Source organism: Triticum aestivum, chromosome 6D (assembly GCF_018294505.1).
Source record: "Triticum aestivum cultivar Chinese Spring chromosome 6D, IWGSC CS RefSeq v2.1, whole genome shotgun sequence".
NCBI lineage: Eukaryota > Viridiplantae > Streptophyta > Magnoliopsida > Poales > Poaceae > Triticum > Triticum aestivum.
This window is the reverse complement of record NC_057811.1, coordinates 482909100-482920304: the sequence shown is the minus strand read 5'-3', so window position 1 is coordinate 482920304 and position 11205 is coordinate 482909100.

Genomic DNA, 11205 nt, shown 5'->3' with positions numbered 1-11205 from the left:
TTCATGCGCTTGACACCAATGTGACCAAGGCGGCAGTGCCACAAGTATGTGGGACTATCGTTATCAACTTTACATCTTTTGGTGTTCACACTATGAACATGTGTAACATCACGTTCGAGATTCATCAAGAATAAACCATTGACCAGCGGGGCATGACCATAAAACATATCTCTCATATAAATAGAACAACCATTATTCTCGGATTTAAATGAGTAGCCATCTCGAATTAAACGAGATCAAGATACAATGTTCATGCTCAAAGCTGGCACTAAATAACAATTATTGAGGTTTAAAACTAATCCCGTAGGTAGATGCAGAGGTAGCGTGCCGACGGCGATCACATCGACCTTGGAACCATTCCCGACGCGCATCGTCACCTCGTCCTTTGCCAATCTCCATTTATTCTGCAGTTCCTGTTTTGAGTTACAAATATGAGCAACCGCACCGGTATCAAATACCCAGGAGCTACTATGAGTACTGGTAAGGTACACATCAATTACATGTATATCACATATACCTTTGGTATTGTCGGCCTTCTTGTCCGCTAAGTATTTGGGGCAGTTCCGCTTCCAGTGACCACTTCCCTTGCAATAAAAGCACCCAGTCTCAGGCTTGGGTCCATTCCTTGGCTTCTTCCCAGTAACTGGCTTACCGGGCGCGGCAACTCCCTTGCTGTCCTTCTTGAAGTTCTTCTTACCCTTGCCCTTCTTGAACTTAGTGGTTTTATTCACCATCAACACTTGATGTTCTTTTCTGATCTCCACCTCCGCTGATTTCAGCATCGAATATACCTCTGGAATGGTCTTTTCCATCCCCTGCATATTGAAGTTCATCACAAAGCTCTTGTAGCTTGGTGGAAGCGACTGAAGGATTCTGTCAATGACCGCGTCATCCGGGAGATTAACTCCCAGCTGAGACAAGCGGTTGTGTAACCCAGACATTCTGAGTATGTGCTCACTAACAGAACTATTCTCCTCCATTTTACAGCTGAAGAACTTGTCGGAGACTTCATATCTCTCGACCCGGGCATGAGCTTGGAAAACCATTTTCAGCTCTTCGAACATCTCATCTGCTCCATGCTTCTCAAAACGCTTTTGGAGCCCCAGTTCTAAGCTGTAAAGCATGCCGCACTGAACGAGGGAGTAATCATCAGCACGAGATTGCCAAGCGTTCATAACGTCTTGGTTCTCTGGGATTGGTGCTTCACCTAGCGGTGCTTCTAAGACATAATCTTTCTTGGCTGCTATGAGGATGATCCTCAGGTTCCGGACCCAGTCCGTATAGTTGCTGCCATCATCTTTCAGCTTGGTTTTCTCTAGGAACGCGTTGAAGTTGAGGACAACGTGGGCCATTTGATCTACAAGACATATTGTAAAGATTTTAGACTAAGTTCATGATAATTAAGTTCATATAATCAAATTATTCAATGAACTCCCACTCAGATGGACATCCCTCTAGTCATCTAAGTGAAACATGATCCGAGTTAACTAGGCCGTGTTCGATCATCACGTGAGACGGACTAGTCAAGATCGGTGAACATCTCCATGTTGATCGTATCTTCTATACGACTCATGCTCGACCTTTTGGTCCTCCGTGTTCCGAGGCCATGTCTGTACATGCTAGGCTCGTCAAGTCAACCTAAGTGTATTGCGTGTGTTCCGAGGCCATGTCTGTACATGCTAGGCTCGTCAACACTCGTTGTATGCGAATGTTAGAATCTATCACACCCGATCATCACGTGGTGCTTCGAAACAACGAACCTTCGCAACGGTGCACAGTTAGGGTGAACACTTTCTTGAAATTATTATAAGGGATCATCTTATTTACTACCGTCGTTCTAAGCAAATAAGATGCAAAACATGATAAACATCACATGCAATCAAATAGTGACATGATAAGGCCAATATCATTTTGCTCCTTTGATCTCCATCTTCGGGGCACCATGATCATCTTCGTCACCGGCATGACACCATGATCTCCATCATCATGATCTCCATCATTGTGTCTTCATGAAGTTGTCACGCCAACGATTACTTCTACTTACATGGCTAACGCGTTTAGCAATAAAGTAAAGTAATTTACATGGCGTTATTCAATGACACGCAGGTCATACAAAATAATAAAGACAACTCCTATGGCTCCTGCCGGTTGTCATACTCATCGACATGCAAGTCGTGATTCCTATTACAAGAATATGATCAATCTCATACATCACATATATCATTCATCACATCTTCTGACCATATCATATCACATAGCACATGCTGCAAAAACAAGTTAGACGTCCTCTAATTGTTGTTGCAAGTTTTTACGTGGCTTGTAGGTTTCTAGCAAGAACGTTTCTTACCTACGTATGACCACAACGTGATATGCCAATTTCTATTTACCCTTCATAAGGACCCTTTTCATCGAATCCGTTCCGACTAAAGTGGGAGAGACACACACCCGCTAGCCACCTTATGCAACTAGTGCATGTCAGTCGGTGGAACCTGTCTCACGTAAGCGTACGTGTAAGGTCGGTCCGGGCCGCTTCATCCCACAATGCCGCCGAAACAAGATAAGACTAGTAGCGGCAAGAAGAATTGGCAACATCAACGCCCACAACTACTTTGTGTTCAAATCGTGCATAGTAACTACGCATAGGCCTGGCTCATGATGCCACTGTTGGTAATCGTAGCATAATTTTAAAATTTTCCTACGCTCACCAAGATCCATCTATGGAGTATACTAGCAACGAGGGGAAAGGAGTGCATCTACATACCCTTGTAGATCGCGAGCGGAAGCATTCCAATGAACGAGGTTGATGGAGTCGTACTCGCCGTGATCCAAATCACCGATGACCGAGTGCCGAACGTACGACACCTCCGCGTTCAACACACGTACGGAGCAGCGACGTTCTCCTCCTTCTTGATCCAGCAAGGGGGAAGGAGAGGTTGATGGAGATCCAGCAGCACGACGGCGTGGTGGTGGATGTAGCGGGGTCTCGGCAGGGCTTCGCCGAGCTTCTGCGAGAGGGAGAGGTGGCCCTTCGGGATAGGTGGCCCCACCCGGTGGACCCCCGGGACCCTTCCGGTGGTCCCGGTACAATACCGGTGACCCCCGAAACCTTCCCGGTGGCCGAAACTTGACTTCCTATATATAATTCTTCACCTCCGGACCATTCCGGAACTCCTCGTGACGTCCGGGATCTCATCCGGGACTCCGAACAACTTTTGGGTTTTCGCATACTCATATCTCTACAACCCTAGCGTCACCGAACCTTAAGTGTGTAGACCCTACGGGTTCGGGAGACATGCAGACATGACCGAGACGCCTCTCCGGTCAATAACCAACAGCGGGATCTGGATACCCATGTTGGCTCCCACATGTTCCACGATGATCTCATCGGATGAACCACGATGTCGAGGATTCAATCAATCCCGTATTCAATTCCCTTTGTCAATCGGTATGTTACTTGCCCGAGATTCGATCGTCGGTATCCCAATACCTTGTTCAATCTCGTTACCGGCAAGTCTCTTTACTCGTACCGTAATGCATGATCCCGTGACTAACGCCTTAGTCACATTGAGCTCATTATGATGATGCATTACCGAGTGGGCCCAGAGATACCTCTCCGTCATACGGAGTGACAAATCCCAGTCTCGATCTGTGCCAACCCAACAGACACTTTCGGAGATACCCGTAGTGTACCTTTATAGTCACCCAGTTATGTTGTGACGTTTGGCACTCCCAAAGTACTCTTACGGTATCCGGGAGTTGCACGATCTCATGGTCTAAGGAGAAGATACTTGACATTGGAAAAGCTCTAGCAAACGAACTACACGATCTTTGAGCTATGCTTAGGATTGGGTCTTGTCCATCACATCATTCTCCTAATGATGTGATCCCGTTATCAATGACATCCAATGTCCATAGTCAGGAAACCATGACTATCTGTTGATCAACGAGCTAGTCAACTAGAGGCTTACTAGGGACACGTTGTGGTCTATGTATTCACACATGTATTACGATTTCCGGATAACACAATTATAGCATGAACAATAGACAATTATCATGAACAAATAAATATAATAATAACCATTTATTATTGCCTCTAGGGCATATTTCCAACATTTCTTAGGTCTTTTGGGGCCAAAAAGGCGGGATGGGTGGAAATTTAGGTGGGTAAGGACGGTAATTACCTAGAGTCTACTAATTTCAGAGCCCACATATAAGGCCTTCACGGGTAAGCGCGGGTAACGGGCAGGGGTAATGCTATCTCATCCTCATCCCTGTCTTGCACATCGGGTAAGGTATTTGACCCATCAGCTTCCCCGTGGGCATTAATGTTAGCACATCCCCGTCCCTTAATAGATTAATTACCCACAGGAACGCGGGTAACGATTAACCGTTGCCAGCTTGATCCGACACCCCTCAAACCCAACCCATATGTGGAGCAGATATGGGAAAAGCCAGACGTGTCCGCCACGTCAAATCCGATAGTTCAGACACATCCCAAATCTCTCCAGATAGTCACCAACCCTAGCCCAACCTCTCCTCTCTTCCACGTTGTATGTGCCGTCCATTCCCTAGCACCACCGGCGTCCCCAACCCACAGCGCCGCCATCATCGGCCCCAAAACCCTCAGTTGCCTTGCCGCCCCGGACACGGTCGCAGCAACCGGACGCCCCCTCGACAAGTCCTACTTCCCCGTACATACACCTATATCTTTGTGCTCGATGAAATGTCTGATTCTTTTAGTTTCTATTGCTAATGACTTTCAAAACGAGGAACTTGATGAATTCATATATAAAGAGTTCGTCGATTTGTCAGATTCAGACAATGCACATGCTTCATTTTAGACTCGTATTCCAAGCTCATCTGTTGCATAATAACACCCTATACCATGTCCCATTGAGCCATTCACACCATGTGTATGTCCAGTTTGCATGATTACCAGTTTGTATCACACGTGGGCATTGCACAAATCTTTAGTTTTTTGTTAGTTTTCATCGGATTTCTTCGTTTCTCTTTGATACTTTCTCGTTTTTCACCTTTTTCATTCTTTTCCAGTGGTTTTCTTCTAGGTTTTTTTTATGTGTTTTCCTTTTTCTTTAATTCCCTTTGTTTCTTTTTTAGTTTTCCTTTGTTTTCTCATTTTCGTTGGTTTTCTTTTCTTTCTATCATTTCTTCCGTTTCTTTGTTTCTTTCTCGGTTTTTACTAAGTTTTTCTTTTATTTCTTTGTTTTATTGGCATTTTATTTCCTTTTTGTTTTCTTCGCTTTTCTTTGTTTCTTTTTTGTTTTTCACTATTTTTATGCTTTTGCATGGTTTTCATCGGTATTCTTTGTTTCTTTTTCGACTTTCATTGACTTCCCTCATTTTTCTTTGTTTCTCTGTTCGTTTTTATCGGTTACTATTGTGTTCAACATATGTCAAATTTTTCATAACACAATGCACATTTTTATTGTACACGTGAAAAAAATTTGTTGACACACCATGAACATTTTTCAAATACTCAGGCTATACTTTATTAAAAAAGAAGTTTTGAACAGTTTTTTAATATAGTGTCAAAATTTTATAAATACATGGCAAACATTTTTTAACGGTGGTAAACATTTTTCACGAAAATATACATTTTTTATACATCAGAAACATTTTTATATACTTGTTTAACAATTTTAAATACAAAATTAAAATTTTAAAATATATGTTATTTATGTCTACTTTCATTCGATGTACGTTGTACATTTTTTTAGATATCAAGAAATCTTTTATACACGTTTACATTTTTCAGTACATGATAAAAAATCATACACATTGTATACATTTTTCGTATACACAATTAATATTTTTAAATGTTTGTTTAACAGTTTTCAAATATTTTACATAACTTCTTTTAATATTTATATTTAGAATATTTGGATGTAAAAACAAAATAAAAAATAAAAAAGTGAAAAAACCATTAAAATGAGGTTGTGTCCTGGCCTCCTGCGCACGTGGCCGACCCAGTCTCGCGCTCGCCCAAGCGAGGCTGCACTACGGGCTAGTTTGGTTGGAGTCCTGGCAAACATTTGCCTGGCCTGGACTTTTCCTGGAATCTGTCTGAAGGTTGTTTGCTTGGTGTCCTCAATATTCCTGGCCTGAAGCATCCCATGTTCATTAGCTTGGCTAGAGTACCAGGCATGCTAGTTAGCCTGACCCAGGCGCTCAGAATCGGAAGCCTGAAGCTTGCCTGAGACACTAAATCCACTATCCACGGGTTCCTTATTGATGAAGTGACGGGTCAATGGTTCTTTATTGGCTGATAGGCCTGGATGGGGACATCATCCAAACACATCAAGCAAGGTCAGCCTGGCCAAGCACTTTTCGTCATTTTTTCAAGCACAAGCCAGGCTCAACTTTTACCAAGGCATGGAGCCGAGGACTCCAACTAAACTAGCCCTATGTCTCGCACTAACCGAGACATGGGCGTGCTCCAGAGAGGCACGGCAACATAGTATTGTAATGCTTCTTTCTTATGTCAATTTCCCCTCCTTTTATTTCTTTTCTTTTTCTTTTTTCCTTCCCAAATAGCTGATATTTCTAAAAAATTGTGAACTATTTTTGAATCACATTTTTGTACCAAATTCATGAACTTTTTTTAAGTAGTGAATAATTTTTTAATTCGTAAAATTTCTTGATAACCGAGAAATGATTAAAATTCATTATTTTTTCAAATAACTGAACATTTTTCAATTCATGAACAATTTTTAAACACTTGATTTATTATTAATTCTTGAACATTTTCTTAATTTACCTAATAAATAAAATTTGTGAACTTTTCAGAAACTCGGGAGCATTTTCTATAATTTTTGAAAAAAAAATCATACTTCTGAACATTTGAACTCTTAAATATGTTTTGAGTTTCTGGAAAAAACTTTATTTTATTGAGCCGATGAACATTTTGTGAATCGAAGAACAAGTTTTGGAATTAGTAAACATTTCTTGAATTTGTAAAACATTTTGCAATTCGATTAATATTTTAAATTCATGATTTTTTTAGAATTCGTGAAACATTTTTTTTATTTTTTCAGTTCATGAACAATTTTTTAATTTGGCACCATTTTCAAATTTGTGAATATTTGTAATATCTAGGATCGTTTTTCATATTGATTTTTTTACTTGGGATACTTTTGGAAATGCGGGAACAATTTTAAACTTTGTAAATGTTTTTTGAAGCTTGAGAAGAAAATCAAAATCGTGAACATATTTTAAGTTGACAAATTGTTTTGAAATCGCTAACATTTCTAAAGAAGCAAAAAAGGAAGAAGAAAAAGAAATGACGAAAGTAGAAAAGCACGGGCACGCTTGAACAGCACATGGGCTGGTCCAGAAGAGCGCGGGGTAGCGGGGGCTGCGCCTTTGCGTGTCACCCACCCAGCGCCATGTGTGCTTGAGGGCAACTAGTATAGGATCTAGCTTTCGTGAAGTTTTTTTTAAATACAAAAAATGTTCCAAAATTCTGAAAATATTTGTAGACACACATGCATGCTTGATGTACACTATTCATAGTTTAGTTTTTCTTTTTTTGTACCTTTCACTGTAAATTGAGTTTTGAGCTTTTTTTATCAAAAGGGGTTTCCCCCGCCCCATTTTTATTAAAACGGGGCACACAGCCCAAGCCGACAGTTAATAGTTCTCGGATCTAGCCTAGAGTAGCAGAATCAGAAGCGTTTTAAAAGGTTTACATCTCAACGTAGCGAGCAAAGGCTCAAAGAAGGCCAACAGGAAACCAAAGACACAAAAACTACTGACAACTGAATCAACCAGTGTGCGCCTTCAGCATGAAGCCTTCCAGTCTGTCTTCTAGTTTGCCTCTCAGTCCCTTGTCCAGGCTATTTGCAGCACTTCGGCTCTTCGACGGTCCAGGAGCAGGAGACAGCGCCGTACAAGCACAGACTGATCTCCCCCACATAGGATCTTCCACTCATGAAGCAGAGAGCACATCCTTCCCAGAATTGCCCTAGTGCTTGTCCATGGCATGCCCGAAAAACATAGATCGCTACGCATAGTCCAAATGCTCCAAATGGTAGCAACACAAGCAATGCCAATCACACTTTTTTTATTATTAATATCCCAAAGGGCAGAAATCTCCTCCATACTACCCGGTTTTTGAAATCCAAAAATCTCAGCAACATATTTCCAAATGTTAGCAGCAACCATACAATCGAAGAACAGATGTCTAACAGTTTCATTCTCACAACAGAAAAGACAAATCACATCATTCACAGGATGTCTCTTACATAGATTGTCTCTGGTGAGGATTTTATTATGATAGGCTAACCATAAGAACACCAAGTACCTATGTGGTACCAGAATTTTCCAAAAAAAATCCATATAGGGGTAGAAACCCCACCCCAGTTAATCATCTCATAAAAGGAGCTCACACTGTATACCCCAGACGCTTCAAGCGTCCATACAGGGTGATCTAACTCACTAGTTGGTTTCCTATTGGCAATCACTTGGGTTAGAGCATCCCATCTAGCGAGGAAATCTTCATCAACACATCGGTTGAAAGAAAGTTTCAGGGTTTCCCCATCCCAAACCTGGGAGACCTTACAGTTTTGTTGCTGACAAATCTCAAAAATATCCCAGAATTGTGTCTTAAGGGAGATATCTCCGACCCAATTGTCATGCCAAAAACTAATTTGCTTGCCATTACCTAAAGTCCACCTATAGAAAGGTCTTGCAGCGGCCAAAGCCCAAGTAAAACCTTTCCAGAAAGGTGAGCCCACCCCTTGTTTTGACCAGAGCAAGTTGGATTTATCAGTATTGTATTTGTGGTCAACTAACTTCACCCAGTCCCTATCACTGTTCTGGTAATATCTCTTAGCCCATGAGGCTAACAGTGCGCCATATTAAACTCCCTCAAGTTTGGGACACCAAGGCCATCAAACTCCTTTTTTGGGATATCATCCCCCAGTTAGCTAGGTGATATTTATGATTTTCATCAAGGTTCCCCCAAAAAAAGTGACCCATCTGGGAAGTGATAGCTTTGATGGCCCATTTTGGAAACTTGATCACAGACATCAAGTACATAGGGATACTAGCTATGCAAGCTTTAAGCAAAACTAACTTAGCTTCATAGCTAAGCAGTCTCCCTTTCCACCCACCAAAGCATTTGATGATTTTATCGACAATGGGTTGTATGTCTTCTCTTCTCAGTTTCAAATAATGGAGAGGAACTCCAAGATATTTGAGAGGGAAATCCCCCACTTTACAACAAAAAATCTGGGCTAGTAGCTTGACCTCAGTAGGATCAAGATAGATAGCCACCAAGTCATATTTATCATAGTTGATTTTTAACCCAGAAAGTCTTTCAAAGCAGGCAAGCAGCCACTTAAGGTTTTTTGCATGTTCGGGGTTAGAATCAAGAACTAAAATAGTATCATCCGCGTATTGAAGACTGATAAGACTCTTAGGAATAATATGAGGGATAACCCCTAAAATTATCTTTGCATTAACAGCTTTGGCCAGCATCCTGGAAAAAACATCTGCAACAAGGTTAAAAAGCATTGGAGAGATCGGCTCCCCTTGTTTTAGCCCCCCCACCCACACACACACACAAAATATGGTCCAAGCACGTCGTTTATTTTGACACAAAAGAAACTCTGTTGTAATAAGGATAGGATCCATCCTATCCATTTAGCCCCAAAACCTCGAGATTTTAGCATTTCAACTAGGAAATCCGAGTTAACCCGGCCATACGCTTTCTCATAGTCTATTTTGAGGACAACCCCCAGTTTACTCGATTTATGGACCTCGTGTATCGCTTCATGCGCCGTGACAACGCTCTCCAGGATGAATCTACCACGTACAAAGGCGGTCTGACATGGAGACAGTAGTCTTTGCCCCAAGGGGAGACCCTATTGGTCATTGCTTTACTAAATATTTTTATAGAGCAATTGCTCAGGCAGATAGGCCTGAACTTTCTCACGTGTCTAGCATCGGGCTCTTTGGGAATAAGAGTAACGATAGAGTAGTTCAATCTTTGGATGTCTAGGGTACACGCTCAAAGTCTCTCACTAAATTCATAAAATCCTTCTTGATCACTTCCCAGAATTCTTGGTAGAATAAGAAGGACAGCCCATCAGGGCCAGGAGCACCACTAGCATATGATCCCATGATGGCCTCCTTGATTTCCTCCTCCGAAAAAGGTTTTTCTAATAACTCATTTTCAGCCTCAGTAACCAGTTCATTCGCGGACCAAAAATGGTTGCCCAGGTGGATGTTAGGTCTTGGTTCAAATCCAAAAAGTGTTTTATAAAAATCAGTAGCCACCTTCAACATGTCTCTGGTAGAGTAGACAGGTCCTTCCGAGCCCTCTAACATAGAGGTGTGGTTTTTACGTCTACGTTGGTTAGCCATAGCATGAAAATATGTTGTGTTTTTGTCACCCTCCAGGATTTTCCTATCTCTAGATCGTTGCCACATGGCAGTTTCCTCTTTCTCCCAGATCCCCTGGAGCTCCCTTTTAATCTCTTTCATTCTGAGGATATCCCCAGCATCCACTCTATTTTGTTCAGAGAAGACATCTAAAATATCAAATTCTTGTAAAAGGTCTTTTTTGTTCTTTTTCATAGCAGCTTCCAGGTTAATACTCCACCCCTTTACTGTCTTCCTAAATAACTTGGCTTTAAATTGCCAAGTATTATGGCAGAGCTGAAAGGGGATGGAGTAGCCCAGATTTTCTCCACTAGGGCCTTAAAATCAGGCTGGCCTAACCACCATTTCTCAAACCTAAAAGGTTTGCTGGAAACTGCACCCCCCCCCCCCCACCCCCAACCCGCGAGTCCAGAAGTATAGGGGCATGGTCACTGCCAACTCTAGGCAGAGCACACACAGTAGTTAGGGGATAGTGACTGTCCCAGTCCAGAAGCTATCTTTTTTTAGTTGTAAAAAATACATCATAGTTATGTTGTCAAATAATTTCAGAATTTTTCAAATTGCCTAAATATGATTTTATTTTTTTCGTCGATCTCACCTAAAGAGCGGATCATATAGTGCATCCCCGTCCACAACTGGACGACGCCAAACGAGTCGCCGGGCACGTCTAGATCTAGAAGAAGTTAAAACAAGAGAATGTAACCAGACTATACGTGGAATTTCCGGGGTAGACAAATCAGCAGCTAGCGACATTCGATGGACGCCTCACGATATCAGTGTGGCCCATGTGATTGACTT